This window comes from Notothenia rossii, assembly GCF_949606895.1.
Source record: "Notothenia rossii genome assembly, chromosome: 5".
Lineage (NCBI taxonomy): Eukaryota > Metazoa > Chordata > Actinopteri > Perciformes > Nototheniidae > Notothenia > Notothenia rossii.
The window spans coordinates 36,994,803-37,014,112 of NC_136903.1; positions in this window are offsets into that span (position 1 = coordinate 36,994,803).

A 19,310-nucleotide genomic window follows, 5' to 3' on the forward strand; every position below is an offset into this window, starting at 1 on the left:
AGTCTTCTTCTTCTCCATCCAACTCGGCATGGATCTTTAAAGTCTCTCCTTGAGGCGTCTACAATTTTTGAGATTGTGCAGAAAAGCCTCCGAAGCGCCTTGGATCCTCCAATCATCCATGAACATTTCTTTATCAATAAGAGTCTGGTCGATCTCAGTAATGAAGTCGGTGAGCCAGAGTCTTTTCATTAACACGTTGTAATTGTTTCTGAAGAAAAAATCGGGCATGTCATTCAGACAATCGTGTTGCCTCTGGCCGGGGTGACTGACTCGGCATCCGTTGCATATTTCTTCTCTGTACCGATGTATCACCCCCTCCACAATATCAACCAACACTGATTTCACTGTGTCCATAAACAGAGACGTCTTGGCCCAAGGAGCAAAATAAGCAGCAGTAGTACTGCAAGATTCGGGTGTCCAGAATGGTGGTGATGATGGTAGTCCAGGAGTTTGTTCCTGGCTGCAACTCACGGGGGGAGACTTGGTTTTTCTCAGATCCATAGCTAGTTTTCAAACTGTCGTCTTAGTGGGGTCCTTAGTTTTAGATGCTTTGCTGAATGGAGGGAGGGACTTATTGCGTTGAGTGGAGGGGGAGTCATCTGTATAATTGAGAGTTTTTTTCACCAGTATAATGTCCCTCGCTGTTTGAGTCTTTTTTTTTTTTTAAAGTTATTTTTCAACTATCATTTTCAACCAAGCAGCAAGAGGTCAAATTTAAGAATAAGTAATAGTTTGTCACCATTTTCCGGGAAACAGTCAGAGCGCAATGTCACATCTTAAAGACAGCTTGAACTGGATAAATGGTTAGTCTTCAAACATACCGTACGTTCTGCATGTTAGTTTATCTGGCCAATTGGTTTAGACCCTACTGCCCTAGACGCATGCTCTCAATAGGGAAGTCACGCTTTGGGAAGAGGTGTTTCATTTCACAGATCCACCTTGATTCTTGTTGTGCTGGCTGAAGGAAGAGGGACGTGGGAGGAAAATTCAGAAGATGAAGAAGCAGAAAAATAACTTGTTTTGTAAAACGGGCAGCACGTCAGTTTCAAGGAAAAGATGACACCGTGTTTATGCATGACATGCAAAATATCTTGAAGCCCTACAACCACAAAAAAAAAAAAGTTACAAGTATATTGTGTTAAAAATATGGCAAAAAGTCGTAATATTGTATAATGTATTGTTTCATCGAAACAGTGTTAAAATCACAAACTTGCCTTTTAGAGTCGCAGTCTTTTACAAAAATTCTGTTTTGTTAAGAGCTACCAAAACATAGTAAACATCGCAATTATTCCCAAAACAAACTGGGAATGGGGACATCGATAACATATTTTAATGTTTAATTTTCTTCAGGGCTACCGTAGTGCACATTGATGAACACTTTAAAACAAAAATAATGCTTACAAGTGTAAATGAGCCGGATTTTAGCTTTGAGCTAATTTCCATCTATAGTCCCGTCCCATACAGCATATAAGAACATGACATTTATATATAAATATACAGCAAAAATAAAATACATGATATGCAGAAAGAGCATGAGCAGCATACAAGCATTTACCACATGGCAGTACAATGTAGCAGCTATGATATATAAAGTGCAAGATAAGATAAAAGCGCTACATAAAGTGCAAGAGGAGATACCCCTGTGTTAAAGTGCATTTATTTAGCGGTGATTACACGTCTGTTTGTTGCTCAACCATTCTTTAAGTTGACCTTTAAAACTATTGAGAGTGGGACAATCCCGTATCTCAGTTGGGGGGCTATTCCAAAATGAGCTGCCTTTAATGGAGAGGACATTTTGTCCAAAGGTGGTCCGTCTGTGGTGGACCTCACAGTCTCCTCTGGTTTCTGACCTAGTGCTGCGTCCAGTGTGTTTTCTGTGGATGAATTCCCCAAAGGGGAGGGGGGCCAGCCCATGTAAATATAATTTTTTTAAAAACACATACTTTTAAAAGACATAAAAATTTCAAAAACTCAAGAAATTGTGATTTTCAAGGATGGTACAGTGGTGGTATGGCTGTGGCTTTCTGTCAAACACCTGGATAGCTCTCTTGAACAGCTGTTCTATGGGTTTCAGGTGTGTGGCACAAGCAAATGACCAGTTTGTAAAACAGTATTCAATGTGGGATAGAATCATACAGTGGAGGTATGACTTTGCAGCATTGACAGTTAAGAAAAAGGTCTAATTTGTTTAAAATGTTGCAAGTTGAATTTAATGGTATTGGATACTTTCTGGATATGTTTCTTAAAAAGTCAAGTGCGAGTCCAATATGACACTCCCTGTTCAAGGTACTTGCACTGGGAGACTAGTTCTATTTCTGCTCCATTTAAAAATACATTGGATCCTTCGATTTTGATTGATAATTTACTGAACATCGTCGTTGAGAGTTTTTTCACCAGTATAATGTCCCTCGCTGTTTGAGTCTTTTTTTTTAAAGTTATTTTTTCATCTATCATTTTCAACCAAGCAGCAAGAGGTCAAATGTAAGAATAAGTAATAGTTTGTCACGATTTTACGGGGGATAGTCAGAGCGCAATGTCACATCTTAAAGACAGCTTGAACTGGATAAATGGTTACTCTTCAAACATACCATACGTTCTGCATGTTAGTATATCTGGCCATTTGGTTTAGACCCTACTGCCCTAGACGCATGCTCTCAATAGGGAAGTCACACTTTGGGAAGAGGTGTTTCATTTCACAGATCCACCTTGATTCTTGTTGTGCTGGCTGAAGGAAGAGGGACGGGGGAGGAAAATTCAGAGGATGAAGAAGCAGAAAAATATCTTGTTTTGTAAAACGGGCAGCACGTCAGTTTCAAGGAAAAGATGACACCGTGTTTATGCATGACATGCAAAATAACTTGAATTCCTACAACCAAAAAAAAAAGATTGTGTTAAAAATATGGCAAAAAGTCGTAATATTGTATAATGTATTGTTTCATCGAAACAGTGTTAAAATCACAAACTTGCCTTTTAGAGTCGCAGTCTTTTACACAAATTCTGTTTTGTTAAGGGCTACCAAAAACATAGTAAACATCGCAATTATTCCCAAAACAAACTGGGAATGGGGACATCGATAACATATTTTAATGTTTAATTTTCTTCAGGGCTACCGTAGTGCACATTGATGAACACTTTAAAACAAATAGAATGCTTACAATGTAAATGAGCCGGATTTTAGCTCTGAGCTAATTTCCATCTATAGTCCCGTCACATACAGCATATAAGAACATGACATTTATATATATACATACAGCAAAAATAAATACATGATATGCAGAAAGAGCATGAGCAGCATATTCAAGGATGGTACAGTGGTGGTATGACTGTGGCTTTCTGTCAAACACCTGGATAGCTCTCTTGAACAGCTGTTCTATGGGTTTCAGGTGTGTGGCACAAGCAAACGACCAGTTTGTAAAACAGTATTCAATGTGGGATAGAATCATACAGGTATGACTTTGCAGCATTGACAGTTAAGAAAAAGGTCTAAATTGTTTAAAATGTTGCAAGTTGAATTTAATGGTATTGGATACTTTCTGGATATGTTTCTTAAAAAGTCAAGTGCGAGTCCAATATGACACTCCCTGTTCAAGATACTTGCACTGGGAGACTAGTTCTATTTCTGCTCCATTTAAAAACACATTGGATCCTTCGATCCTTAAAACTAGAACACTGATGGCTGGCTTACGCTACAAACTTCATCACCTTTTAACAAGAGAGTAAGTATATAAAACGTTATTTTGTATATTTTACACATCAGCAGAAACAGAGAGAGATGGCAGGACACTGTGTTTTAGAGAGAACCCCTCCCCCCTGCGTCAGCAAACGGCTTGCGCGGTAATACCATCGCCCAGATGGTCCGCTTTTAGTTTCCCAGACGGTGTTTGTCAGTCTCTTTTCACTTCTGGCGGCGGGGGGATATTTCCTTCTTCTTCCTCCACATTAGGGGGTAATGGTGAAAACTCTTCTCTGATCTCGCTTTTTGTTTGCGTTTCTTTGCTTTTTGTTGCAAATATCTTGTACACCGCTGTTTTCACAGTATTTTCTTGATGCACTACTTCTTCCGATACAATGGTTGCGTGGAGATCTCTGGAAGACACCAGAGTTAACACAGCCCAATCTGTTGAGGTCAACGTCGCTTTAACACTGTGGGGTCCATACATTTCTCCATTCTTCAGATTGTAGAAATGCAGTTCATTCGCCATATAGTTGAATACGTATCCCCAAACATATTCATTTTCCAGAAGCCATTTCTCTTCAAGATCTTCGACCGGAGGTGTTTGAACCCGGCACAGATACTGCATCCGTTTCTTGATTGGCGCTCCGGACGGATGGCGGTAAGTTGTCACAGGCGTCTCGCTGATTAAACCCATATCGAGGCGTCTCTTGGCCATTTTTTCTTTTTGGAAAGATGACTTGATGATTGGAAATGACTGGCTTTTTATCTGCACGGGGTTCTTTTTTTTTTATCTCACTCCACCCCCTCGGTCTTCTGACATCACATAATTGGGGCGGGCCCTTCTGTCACTTTTATGCATACTAATGTGATGGAAGCAGCATTTTTGTTTTAATAGAATTGGGGGCGGGCCCACCTGTCACTTTTTATGCATACTAATGTGATTGAAACATTTTTTATGATACACCATAAGGCGCAACAGTGGGGGCTTTTCACACCTGTGAATACACATCAACCCCCTCCTATCGACGGATCTCACACCTACTTGGGATATCACACCTACTTGAGATCTCACACCTCGATCAAAGGGGAGGCGGGACTTAGCTCATTTGCATAATGGGGGGAGGTGTGACCCGTCACTTTTTTATGCATACTAATGAGACGAAAGCGGGATGAATCTTACTACTATGGGGGTTCCATCTAGTTAGAAGGATGAAGCTCACATGATTGGTGTGTCTTAATCACTGCATGTCATTTTTTTGCATTTTCAAAAAACATGAACGACACAATAAGGAATGCAATAAACTGTGTTTTTCTTCGCCAACTCATGCTGCTTACATGACACCCCAATATAGTTGTAACATGATGTTACTTCAAGACTGAGGACATACTGTACTGTGTTGAAGCCATATCAGACTTTAAGATAATGTTAAGGGCTGTTGTTTTGCTCTTTATTATATTGGGGTTAATTGACAAAATCCTTGCAACTCATTACCTGAGATAGAGTTCCTAATTTGTTAGCCCTCATCCTTAAGCCTTCTCTTTTTTTAAAGCAAATTGTACAAATAAAAAAAGGCCACACAGGGATTGTTTGCCTTTAGATGACAAGATATCGGGGAGAAAGATGTAACACAGTTCCCGGTTAGATATCAAAGTGGACATTGAGGTTCTTCGTCTGCGTCTTAATCCATAAATTAGGGTTGCACCAGTGATAAACATATTAACTTTTTTTCTTGAAGGATTCAAATGAAACACTCTTTATTTGTCACACACATGTACGTCACGTACCATATTTAACCCGTCCTAGTACTAGGATGCAGTCGGCAGCTGTTGCACTGCGCCTGGGGAGCAGAGGGTCCTGGCTGAAGCACACCACGGCAGGGCCCAGGAAGTGAACTGGGTCCTCTCCAACACCAGTCCATAATCCTTATATGGGCTGTTCGACCCTCGAGACTGAGCTACTGCCCCCCACTGACCGACTGCTATACCTTATCATACTATACCATGATGCTAGGGCTAACTTTCTTTTGCAATAATGGAACTGACTACTGTTTTTTTTTTTTTTCAATGACGTGTGCCTTATTCTTATTCTCAGTCTTAATTAGGATCCCCATCAGCACTAGCATGAGAAGTGGCTATTCATTCTGGGGTCCACACACACACAGTCAAACATACAGACAACAACAAAAACAGCTTATCATTTCATACAATTCACAATTCAGTATGAATTGAAAACAGAAATGAAATACTGTATACAAATTATTTAAATAATGTTTCATTCTGTTGAAGTAGAATGACCAGAGTAATGAGCTGACAGACTGTTCCTACTTCTACTACATCACATGACTTGCCGTGTGCGTGCGTGTGTGTGTGTGCGTGCGTGCGTGGGTGTGTGTGTGTGTATCTGCGAAGTAGAGACTTTCTGGTTAATCTCCAGCTGGCCAATAAGCAGCTTAACTGTCACTGGAGTGCTGCAGTCTAATTACTAGTTTGTAGCAAGTCTAATATGGTTCTGAGTCACACATCACCATCCTGAATGAACCCCTACTCATGTAAAATTATATATTATGCACATAGATGTTTACTGAAGTGTTTTCTTATTGTTTTTAATGTTGTTTAATGTGCCTACATTTTAATGTGGAAGTGAAAGTTTTTGTGCAATTAACATAAGTCTTTCTCTAATGACACAATGTTATACAATAATCCATGCTATTGGGTAGAGCTGATTGTTTGGTCTGTGATTCTACACTGTTGGCTGGTGAGCAGCATGCGCACCCAGGGAAACTGTGTCATTAGGTTAACCCTTTGTGAAGGTTAAGCTGCTGCATGGGCAGGTAGAGACACATGTTTTAATCTGTGACCACAACCTGTTGATAGTGTAACATCATCCTCTGATCGACACGGAGGTAAACATTGGGAACAGCTTCCAAACTGTTACTTAGACTCACGACAGGGATCATAGCAGATTTCTGAAACTGTAATAAGGCATAGTGCTGATGTGAGGTCTCGGGACTTGGGTTGAATTTAACCGCTAACCTTGAACCCATATTATTTAAAAGCACCAATGAAACTGTCAGAAAAAAATGTACACTTGGGTCCCGTTTGGGAACCCACTCAAAGTGAATCATCTTGTGAGTTCAACTGGCTGGCATTTGAGATATTATCATTTTTAATCTTGTTCCGGTACGCCAAGTTCATGATCCTATATACATGCTAGAGTAAGTCATAAAACACATTATCATCTGTACCACAGAAAAGGCTTTAACTGTAAAACTGCAACTGTAGTTGTAGTTGAGCTATTATTTTTAGACTGAAGCAGCAGTAGCCCACTTTAAAACAGAACCCTTGACTTTCTTGCATACCTCTGCCCAATGGTTCATAACTCACCCCTGGTCTTCAGGTGGGAGCCTCTTGATCTAGCCTCCCTGTCTACCTTTATCCCTTTTGCAGATGGTGCCCGATTGCAATCTTGTTTTATGTGTTCCCACAGCAGCAGCACCGGCTCTTGGCCCCAAATATTGGTTCAACTGGGTCACCAACAGTCCACCAGCAGTAGGTAATACCCTTGTGGAACACGAGCAGCATGCACATTGTTATTATTGTGAGGGATGTTCAGGCTGGGTGTTGCAGAAACATTACCGGTGATGTCATAGCGTGGCTCCTCTCGTGCTCTGGTTAGTGAAAAACCAAACTGGTTGTTAGCTGGTTGGCAAGTTGAACCAATTGCGAACCAAACTAGCCCAGCACACAATGAGAACGGAACAGATTTCAGTGGAAATGTTTGAGGGCCTTTAAAGTGGACCTATCATGCTATATTTGACACATATATTGTAGGGCCATACCTATATAAAACATGTCTGTTTGTTTTTTTTTCAAAATAACAAACAGATCATGCATTTTAGCCATGCCTCATTTCGCTCTATTTTCTCTTTTCCAGCCCTGTTTTTGCAAGGGCTAATTCTGTGAGTAGCTTTAGTGCAAATGAGCTGCAACTGACCACGCCCCCCTGCAGGAGAGGGGAGCTTGCTCTGATCAGCTGCTGGGCTGTCAGAAGAGGGAGAGGAAAAGAGAGGCTTTGTCCTCCGTGTATTATTCTTATATGATTATATAGAGTGGTTATTAATTAGTTTTAAAGCTCAAAGACCTTTGACCGGAACTTTTCTAATTTTGTCCGGAAGATTTAAACGGACATGTTGACCGGCGGATATGTTGACCAAACTGAAACTCTGCCGCACGGTCCCCTCGTTCCTTGGAAGGGGTGGGGTGGGTGTTTGTCATCTGCTGGTGGACTAACCGGAGAGAATTACAGCGAGGGAGGGATTGCATTGAATTACAGCAGCAGGAGGGAGAAAAAGAGCCACAGCGGAGAATAAACAGAATGTGTAGATTTATTCTCGGTTGTGATTTCCATACACACCACTGTGCACTGTACCTAAACCTCAATCTCCCTTCTCCTGATTTGAGAAGACATTTGCACTGGCTTGAGTTCATTTATAAAAGTTTCAACTTTAATTATCCCCCATATTTGAAACAGTATCTCTTTCGTTTTACATCAACCCACCAAGTTAGACATACCTCTCAGCTCTTCTTCACCGTTCCTCTAGTTAAAAAGGACATTGGCAAAAGAGCCTTCAAATTTAAAGCTCCTGCTGATTGGAATAACTTACCTGCTACCATCAGATCTCTCCCTACTCTGACTTTGTTCAAGCGTGCATTGTCGTCTCACCTCAAGGTTGAATGTTTTTGTATGACCTGAAGTACTTTATTTATTGTTTAAGGGTTGTTGAGGCTCCATCTTATTTCACCATCTCCTCATGAGATGACCCACCTATTGCCCATTTCTAAGTCTTTATTTCTAAGTCTTTATTGTTATGATTTTGTATATATAGTACAGCTACTCTACTTTACTCTACCCAATGATATGCATTCAATGTAACCGCCTATAATGTATTACCATGTGCTGTATGCTTAGGCTGAATGTTTGTAATTTCTTGGTTATTTCTTCCGATGTATGTGTGTGAATGTTGTTTGTATGTTGTACTTGTTTGTTATTTGTTTTCTTGGGACCCCCTTGAAAACGAGGTGATTCACCTCAAGGGGTTTATCCTAATAAAGAAATTTGAATATATAAACAGAAGGGCAACCATGGCAACCATGCGTGGGAATTCTTCTTCGCTGCTTTTGTGGCAGACTACAGCGCCACTTACAGGCCTGGCATATGTACTACAGCGTCTCCATCGCTTTCGAGCGGCAATGGCCGGCCGTGGCCCAACCCCCCATTCCCCTGATAGGTGGAACGTTGCCCATCTAGGCGGAGCGTCACCGCCCAGTATTCCGGGCTGACGTTGGGTCGGATGGAATCTGTATCCGCTCGTTGAACCCCCGTTTTTAAAAGGTTTGGGTATGGAGGAAAAGAGAGATTGTTGTATTTTATGACACTTGGTGAGTTCCCTGGAACACCGGGGACACATATTCATGTATAAAAGACGTACAAAAGTGCATTTTGCATGATAGGTCACCTTTAAAGAAGATCTATCCCAAACTGAACAGAGACACGATTTAGTCTTACATTTTATCTAGCTGAAGCTTTAAATAATAGCGACTTACACACAATTAAATTCTATCTTGCCCAGGGACATGTTTACTGCATGGGATGGGACCGAACCGGTGTTCCCTTGATTGGCAGATCCTCTAACCCCATTATTCCACTCTCATTGGCAACCAGTACAATTAACCTAGAATGCTGTTTGCCACCATCAACCAGCTACTGCGCTCCCCTGATGCCCTCCACCCTACAGGAGCGGGCAATATGACCTAAATCTATTTCACAGTTTGTTAGTTTTTTTAACAGTCATGCTGTTCCTATTAGGTTTGGAGTTGTGAGGGAAAAACCGGACTCAGAGTAATACAAAATCGTTTTTTTTTACCACTTAATTACATGAAATGAATTAAAGGTGCCACATCATTAACATAGATATAACATGGAGTTACATTACATTTTCAATAATTTAACATCTTTGATGAAACTGAAAGCTGACAGAATGTTATAAATCTAAACCCACATGAAAGGGTTTGAAAATGACACTTTTGTGCATTGTAGATGCTGTTCATAGAGCATAAATGTCAGGTTAACCACACAGAGATGATGTTTGTGGAGATCTTCTCCTAAATGTGGATGACTGCTCATTCTGTCCTTCTCTAAAAATCCACAAACCTAGGTGTCAGTTGAAACTCTTCCCTTACAATCCAGTCAAACATCATATGTTTTACTTTATTAGCATCATTTTTCATCCAGGAACAAGCAGCTTCATGTAAACATTTTCATATGTTAAAGCCAACACATTTCACATACAACTCAAGGATTGTGTAAGAAACAAAACGTAATGTTTGGTGTGTGAACCTTTGTTATTACATTTTTGCCACACACACACACACACACACACACACACACACACACACACACACACACACACACACACACACACACACACACACACACACACACACACACACACACACACACACACACACACACACACACACACACACACACACACACACACACACACACACACACACACACACACACACACACACACACACACACACACACACACACACACACACACACACACACACACACACACACACACACACACACACACACACACGTTAGTTGCATCTCTGCATTAGCACAGGGGCGGATCTAGAAACATATTCATGGGGTGGCAAGAGGGTGGCAGGAGAATTTCAGGGGTGGCATCCCCTGGCAGAAGTATATGCTGATTTAATCGAAGTCATATCAATTAATGTTAGTTGGAAAGCCACAATATTAATATTTTAACTAAATAACATTTGGTGACACTATTGTGGCACATCAGTAAAGCCTTAAATATAAATATATAAGGTGGCAGGCTTAATTTAATGAATTTTAACTGAACAATAACTGAATGATTTTGTCTCACTCTTAGACCAGCATGGGTACCAAATCTAGGCAGACTGCTGCAATAAGTACGTTAATTAACTGTCTCATCGATGTGTGTCTGTATGAATATGATATTATTAACAATCATATACTTCCTATTAGCTGTCAATCACTGTTATGATTCACATATTATGATAATCATATGTTATTATTAAATAAACTATTTTTTTTGGAGGAGTTAATGATGAATGTTCATCAAGAGGCTTGCTCACCCTCCTTCAAATTTGAAAGACAAGTAATTACTATCATATATCAAAAGATTCAAAGGAACATTTCAGCGTCCCACAACTTCATTGCAAACAGTTACAACCTTGACTTTACATCAGAAAGAAAAACATTAAAGAAGTGACTAACTGCATCAGTTAGGGTTAAAAAAAAGTGTATTCAGCTAAAACATATACATCGCTGCACTTATTATCCAGTGGAATGCCCGTACCTACTCGCCTAGGTTCTGAAATCTTTACATTGGCTTCCAGTCGGCCAAAGAATTGATTTTAAAGTAGCTACTATTGCTAGTTTTTAAATCATTACATGGTTTAGGACCAAAGTATATTGCTGAACTCCTACATAATTACGAGCCATCAAGGTGCCTCAGGTCTTCTGGGACGGGTCTGCTATCGGTTCCGAGAGTGAAAACAAAAAAAGGAGAGACAGCATTTAGCTATTATGCCCCGACACTCTGGAACAAACTACCCAAATCATGCACGTCCGCAGAAACGCTTACTATCTTTAAATCGAGACTAAAAACATATCTCTTTGGCTGCTTTTAATTGAGATGCTCATATTCACACTACAGTATGCCTATGCCTTTTAAACGTATTGTATACCTGTGGTGTTTATTTTAATTATTTTATTATCTTTGCTTTGTAATGCCTGTTGTAAAATGCCATTATATATGTGTTTTTACTGTATTTATCCTAAAAAGTCTTTTAATTTGTTTTGTAAAGCACTTTGAATTGACGCATACAGAAAAGTGCTATATAAATAAGCTTGCCTTGCCTTGCCTTACAGCCAAACTTGACAGACTCTTCTCTGTCATTGTAAACCGCAAACACCTCATTCCTTCCGTCTACTTGGATCCGAAATGCTTTTCATTTTGCGCTGTCCCCCCGTTCAAATGAAATCGCCGCCAATCATATTTCCAGGCTCGCGCCAGGGCCGGGGGAGGGGGGGGGGTTACAAGGCTCACGTCTTGTGCTGCATTCACTTGCACTCGGACATTAGAGATTTTCTCTCATAAATGTCAGATGAGCCACAACTTTTCTTTCAAAACAAAGCTGTCAACTGGGGTGGCAGCTGGGGTGGCAAGGCATTTTTCTGAGGTGGCAGCTGCCACCCCGTGCCACCCCGTAGAACCGCCACTGACCATGAAACTGGATTATCTGACCAATCTCACACTTGCACACACAGCAGGTATACAGTGGGGCAAAAAAAGTATTTAGTCAGCCACCAATGGTGCAAGTTCTCCCACTTAAAAAGATGAGAGGCCTGTAATTTTCATCCTAGGTATACCTCAACTATGAGAGACAAAATGAGAAAAAGAAAATCCAGAAAATCACATTGTCTGATTTTTCAAGAATTTACTTGCAAATTATGGTGGAAAATAAGTATTTGGTCACCTACAAACAAACAAGATTTCTGGCTCTCACAGACCTGTAACTTCTTCTTTAAGAGCCTCCTCTGTCCTCCACTTGTTAACTGTATTAATGGCACCTGTTTGAACTCGTTATCAGTATAAAAGACACCTGTCCACAACCTCAAACAGTCACACTCTAAACTCCACTATGGCCAAGACCAAGAGCTGTCAAAGGACACCAGAAACAAAATTGTAGACCTGCACCAGGCTGGGAAGACTGAATCTGCAATAGGTAAGCAGCTTGGTGTGAAGAAATCAACTGTGGGAGCAATTATTAGAAAATGGAAGACATACAAGACCACTGATAATCTCCCTCGATCTGGGGCTCCACGCAAGATCTCACCCCGTGGGGTCAAAATGATCACAAGAACAGTGAGCAAAAATCCCAGAACCACACGGGGGGACCTAGTCAATGACCTGCAGAGAGCTGGGACCAAAGTAACAAAGGCTACCATCAGTAACACACTATGCTGCCAGGGACTCAAATCCTGCAGTGCCAGACGTGTCCCCCTGCTCAAGCCATTACATGTCCAGGCCCGTCTGAAGTTTGCTAAAGAGCATTTAGATGATCCAGAAGAGGATTGGGAGAATGTCATATGGTCAGATGAAACCAAAAAACTCAACTAGACGTATTTGGGGGAGAAAGAATGCTGAGTTGCATCCGAAGAACACCATACCTACTGTGAAACATGGGGGTGGAAACATCATGCTTCGGGGCTGTTTTTCTGCAAAGGGACCAGGACGACTGATCCGTGTAAAGGAAAGAATGAATGGGGCCATGTATCGTGAGATTTTGAGTGACAACCGCCTTCCATCAGCAAGGGCATTGAAGATGAAACGTGGCTGGGTCTTTCAGCATGACAATGATCCCAAACACACCGCCCGGGCAACGAAGGAGTGGCTTCGTAAGAAGCATTTCAAGGTCCTGGAGTGGCCTAGCCAGTCTCCAAATCTCAACCCCATAGAAAAATCTTTGGAGGGAGTTGAAAGTCCGTGTTGCCCAGCGACAGCCCCAAAACATCACTGCTCTAGAGGAGATCTGCATGGAGGAATGGGCCAAAATACCAGCAACAGTGTGTGAAAACCTTGTGAAGACTTACAGAAAATGTTTGACCTCTGTCATTGCCAACAAAGGGTATATAACAAAGTATTGAGATGAACTTTTGTTATTGACCAAATACTTATTTGCCACCATAATTTGCAAATAAAGTCTTTAAAAATCAGACAATGTGATTTTCTGGATTTTTTTTTTCTCATTTTGTCTCTCATAGTTGAGGGATACCTGGGATGAAAATTACAGGCCTCTCTCATATTTTTAAGTGGGAGAACTTGCACAATTGGTGGCTGACTAAATACTTTTTTGCCCCACTGTATATACATTGTTGTGTCACAAGCAACACAAGGAGAAAATTACAGTTGAAAATTTTAATAGTCCACCCTCAAAAACTTCAAACAACAATTTGTTATTTTTGCTTAAACAAAATAGGGGGTTACGTATTGTAACCCTAGTTATATAAGCACAGGCGGAGCCCTCTACTGGACTCTATGGGTACTACTCTATCATGCTTTGCGTGCTTTCACCTACTGAGTTACTCCAATCGGGGCGAGCCTACCTGAATGCGCGCGCAGGCCCACAGTATATAAGGCGGCTATGCCCTCCGCCTGCTATCCTACACACTCTTCAGCGAGCGGCCTAGGAAAGACAGGTTCCCCAGGTAGAGGGCTCCGCCTGTGCTTATATAACTAGGGTTACAATACGTAACCCCCTGTTATATCTCACACAGGCTCCGCCCTCTACTGGACTCTATGGGTACAGTGGGCGGAGCCCCGATGTATAAACGCCCTGTCGTCCAACAACATCGACCCACCACACCGTCCCTGACCGGACCCTCAGGAGCATTGGAAAACATAAGTGCACCACGTCCCCCACACTCGCTCCGTGTAGAGTGGGCATGGACAATAGTGAGGAAGGCTCTCCCCGCCTGCCTATGGGCAGGTCATCCAGCCCTGTATGGGGCTGATTGCGCACCATGTCTCCCGAGTCCCTAAGGAGCACGGGAAAAAACACAAGCGCATTATGTCCCCCTCTCACCAGTCATGCGTTGCCCCGGCAAGCACAGACGACGAGAAGGAGCCAGACATGTCCAGGAGATACAATTGTATGAAGGGGCCTGGCGTAGACCAAGACGCCACCGTGCATATATCTTCTATACTCACACCGCTGAATAAGGCTGTTGACACAGCCACAGCCCGTGTAGAATGTGCACGGACGCCAGTGGTGAGGGCTCTCCCTGCCCGTCCATAGGCATGTATAATGCACTCACATAGCCATCCTGTTAGGCGCTTCTTGGAGAGAGCTTTTCCAGCCATAGCATCCCCAAAGCACACAAACAGCTGTTCAGTGCGTCTAATGGCAGCCGTGCACTCTACATAACAATTTTAGCGCACGCACTGGGCAGAGGAGGTGCAATTTAGCCTCCCTGGCCCCAATATGGGGTGGAAGATTAAAGCCACCTAACTGAATAGCCCTTGACCTGAACAAACTCCTTATACTCTTAGGCGTAAAAGGAGGGGTTCGGTTTGAGTCTCGCCCCGCTACGGTCACCCCGGATCAAAAGACAGCTTGGGTGCACTGACAGAGCGGTCAGCTCGGACACTCTTTTGGCCGAAGTCAAAGCAAGTAGCAATGCTGTCTTCCATGACAGTGCTTTCAGGGAGGATAGCTCCAGAAGCTCAAATGGTTCTGTGACCAGAGCCTCGAGCACCAACGGCAGGTCCCACTGTGGGGTGGAGGCGTGCACTACTGGGCGCCGCCTCCTGACCTGCAAAAACCGCAGGCTGACTGAAGGCTGACCTGCCTCCAAATCCCTCATGGCAGGACGAAATGGCTCATTCCACACCTTAATTGTGGAATGAGCCAGCCCCCTGTCCACCAGTATCTGTAAGTAGGTAAGAATAGAGCCCAGCGTACATGACAGAGGCTCTAGACTCCTTCCTTCACACCGTCGCCGGAACCCCGCCCACTTTGGCCTGTAACAGGCTGTGGTGGATTCTGCTCTTGCTGCTTGGATAGTCTGAATAACGTTGTCAGACAGCCCCATCTGTCTCAGCCTGTCCCTCTCAGGAGCCAAGCCTGGAGAGGTTGGCCCAGAGTGGGTAACGCCCCTATTGCACCTGCTTCCTGAGACAGCGCTCCCCAGACCTGAGGAATAGCCCAGGGCTGGCCCACCATCATCTGTGTTACCCCGCGTACCACAGCACCAGGCGGCGATCTGGGGCCACCAGGATGACTGACAGCTGCTCCCACTCACCCTCTCCAGGAGGGGGGGATAAGGTGCAGCGGTGGAAAGGTGGAAAGCAGCTTTCTTGGCTATGCTCGTGTGCAAATACGTCCATCCCCAAGGGCGGATTGTCCCACCGGGCCAGGGAGAACCACAGGGCACAGTGGCTGTTGCGCCGATTGGCGAACAGGTCCACCTCTGCCCTTCCGAACTGAGTACAGACCTGCTTCAACACCTCCGGGTGAAGCCTCCACTCGATTGGCAGGGGTCCGCCTCTTGACAAGAGGTCGGCCCCCCTGTTCTCCCGTCCCGGGATGTGCAGGGCCCTTAGAGACAACACAATCTGTGAAGCCTACAACCACAGGTTTTCTGCTGCGGTCAACAAGGCTATGGAGCATACTCCGCCCTGCCTGTTGTACGCCACTGTGGTGCGGTTGTCGCTCCTTACTAGCACATGTTTGCCCTGTATTAAGGGTTTGAAGTGCTGTAGGACCAACATCACTGCTTGCAGCTCCAGGAGGATGCTGTGCCGAGCCCCTGTCAGAGGCCAGCAACCACCTATAGCTCTCTCTAGGCATGTCCCCCCCCATACTGCCACTGAAGAGTCTGTGAAGACTGTGATATAGGAGGTCACTCGTCCCAGTGGAGCTCCCCGCAGCAGATTCTCTGGGACCCCCAGAATCGGAGGTTGCTCTCTACTGAGGGGGGGATGGTCACCAGACATCGTTTGTGTCTTAGGAGCTAAACGAAGGCCGGTAAACCACTTCTGCATGCGACGTGTATGCAGCAGTCCGAGTGGCACTACGGAGTGAGCAGCTGTCATGAGACCCAAAGTCTAGTCTCAAAGCTGTCACCGTTGCCCCCTGACGCAGCCTGCAGACTGCCCGCAGCAGGGATGCCTGTCTGCTTTCCGTCAGGGTGGCACATAGTCTGCCTGCATCGAGCATCACCCCCAGATATTCTACCTGCTGGTGAGGTATGGGGGAGCTCTTCTTCCAATTGACCAATTGGGCTGTGTGAAACATTGCCCATTCCCTGGACCTGGCCATGACTATGAGGTCGTCCAGATAAAAGAACACCCTCATGCCATGGTTCCGCAGCGGTTGCAGCGCCGTGGCTGACCGTGCGTGGGGATAGGGAGTAGCCGAACGGCAGTCTGTTGTACTCGTAGGCTACCCCCTGGAAGGCAAAACGCAAATACTTTCTGTGTTTTGGAGCAATTTCGCCATGAAAGTAAGCGTCCTTCAGGTCGATGGTTGTGAACCAATCGCCTGGCTGCACCAGTCCTAGTAACTGTTTCATAGTTAACATATGGAATTTCTGGCATGCAATGTGCTGGTTCAGGCATCGAAGATCCAGAATTGGCCTGAATTCTCCTGTCTTTTTGGAACCAGGAAGTACAGGGAATAGTGCCTCCTCTCTCTGACTTGAGAGTGCACATGCCGAGAGGAAACCTATCTCCTCTAGGGATGACAGATTTGCCTCTCTCATGCCTCTGAATGGAGGAGGGATGCTGCAAAACTGGAGTGAATAACACAGTCTCAGTGTCCTGTCCATCCACTCTGTTAATACACAACTGATTTTCCATTCCCCATAAAATTGTGTTAGGGGTAGTGGACGATACCAACATTTTGGTTTCGATACCGATACCAAGTTAAGAATTGCGATTCCGATTATTTTTCGATACTTTTCTTAAAAAAAGGGAAACAGTCTTAAATACAATTATTGTGCTTTATTTCACACCAGAACCATAACCATAACACAAACTTTTAAACAATGAGAACAATAAATAAAATAAATGACAAGAATTAAATAAAAAGTATTAAATAAAAAGTAATACATTTCTTACAGACAGGCCTTGTGGTGTCCGTAGGCTTGCCCTCACTGTCAAGACATATACTTCAAAATTTCGCTTCTGGCGTCTTTTTTGTTAACAAGCCGAGGCGCAGCGGCTGCACTCCCACTTGCAGCCATGCTTCTCGTTTTCTCACATGCTCTGGCAGCTAGCGCGTGCCCGAGAGAGGGGAGGCACTTAGTGCGTGCTTGAGGCACTCCACTGTGGAGTGGAAGCAGGGCACTGAACACACACGGCTCTTATTAAAACAGCGCTTTCTCACCTGAGTACTTTTCCCCGTCATTTTTAAAGTACAGATACTAATGAAACGGAGGAATCGTAACGTTTTTTAACGGCAGGGTATCGCGGTACCTTTCAAGTATCGGTAAACCGTGCAACACTAGTTAGGGGATGTGCAATCAGCTGCGGAGCCGCAACACTCTCTGGTGGCCCACTCCACCGTCAAACCATCCATAAAAGGAAGTTTGACCCATGGGGGGCTAACATAGAAAGGGCCGTTTTTCTATTATGCAATTTTCACTCAGAGAAAAAAACAGCCGATTTTTCACTGAGGTCCCTGAACGCACCACGGCACGTTCCCATGAGAGCGCGCGCTCCACCATAATGCTGTTTTCTCCTACGGCCCGTCCACACAGCGGCGTGCGTTTGCGCTTGGCGGTGGGCGTATCTGAAAGCTTGGTTTTTTTTTGCGAGCAACGCGACCAACAACCAATCACATGAATCTCCCGCCTGGCTCCTCCGGTTTTTATCCCAGTAGATGAACAGAGACTGATCATACAGCACCGGGTGAGTCACTACCGCTATAATGAATCTTTCCTCAATTTTTGGGAATATGAGGAAATGAACTGCGTAGTCTCTCCCAGCATACACATGGTTTGATTGGCTAGCGCTTGTACTGGCAGATTTGAATAAACGGGATTTCATTGGCTGACGCTTCTGCCGAGGCGCCAAAAGTTGAACATTGCTGAACTTTTGAAGCGAGCAACGCCAGCAACGCGTCGCTTCCCAAAATGCAGTTCGGCAAAAAGTGACGTCACCCCATTCAAAGTCAATGGTGAAGCGTCAACGAACGCCGCTGTGTGGACAGGCCGTTAAAGAGAAAGAGGCATTAATCGGAGCTTCTTCTGTCCATGAACGCACCGCGGCCCGCTCTCGGGGGGGGGGGGGGGGGGGGGTCGTGCGTCGTCATAATGCCGTCTCTTTGAAACGGACATTATGGGGAAATTTGGAGAGAGATGACTCTTACGGCCCGTCCACACAGCGGCGTGTGTTGACGCTTCACCATTCACTTTGAATGGGGTGACGTCACTTTTTGCCGAACTGCATCGTGGGAAGCGACGCGGAGCGTTGCTGGCGTGGCTCACTGCAAAAGTTAAGCAATTTTCAACTTTTGACGCCTCGGCAGAAGCGTCAGCCAATCGAATCATATGCCAGTACAAGCTCTAGCCAATCAAACCGCTGCTTGTGTGTCAGGGGCGGGAGATTCATGTGATTGGTTGTTGGTCGAGTTTCAGACACGCCCGCCGGCAAGCGTCAACACATGTCGCTGTGTGGACGGGCCGTTACTCTGGGATAAATGCAATCGTTTTTACTAAATGTATTTTTCACACACACATCACTCTGGAACTAGGGTTGCAATACGTAACCCACCGTTCTTGCAACAGGGCCTCTTTTCGACTTCCTGTTGAAAGGAAACCTATCTCCTCCCAGGATGATAGATTTGCCTCTCTATTGCCCCTGAATGGAGGAGGGACGCTGCAAAGCTGGAGTGAGTAACCCAGTCTCAGTGTCCTGCCCCTCTACTCTTGTCAGTACACAGCTGGGCTTCCATTCCCCACAAAACTGTGTTCAGGGGACATGCCAGCAGCTGTGGAGCCACA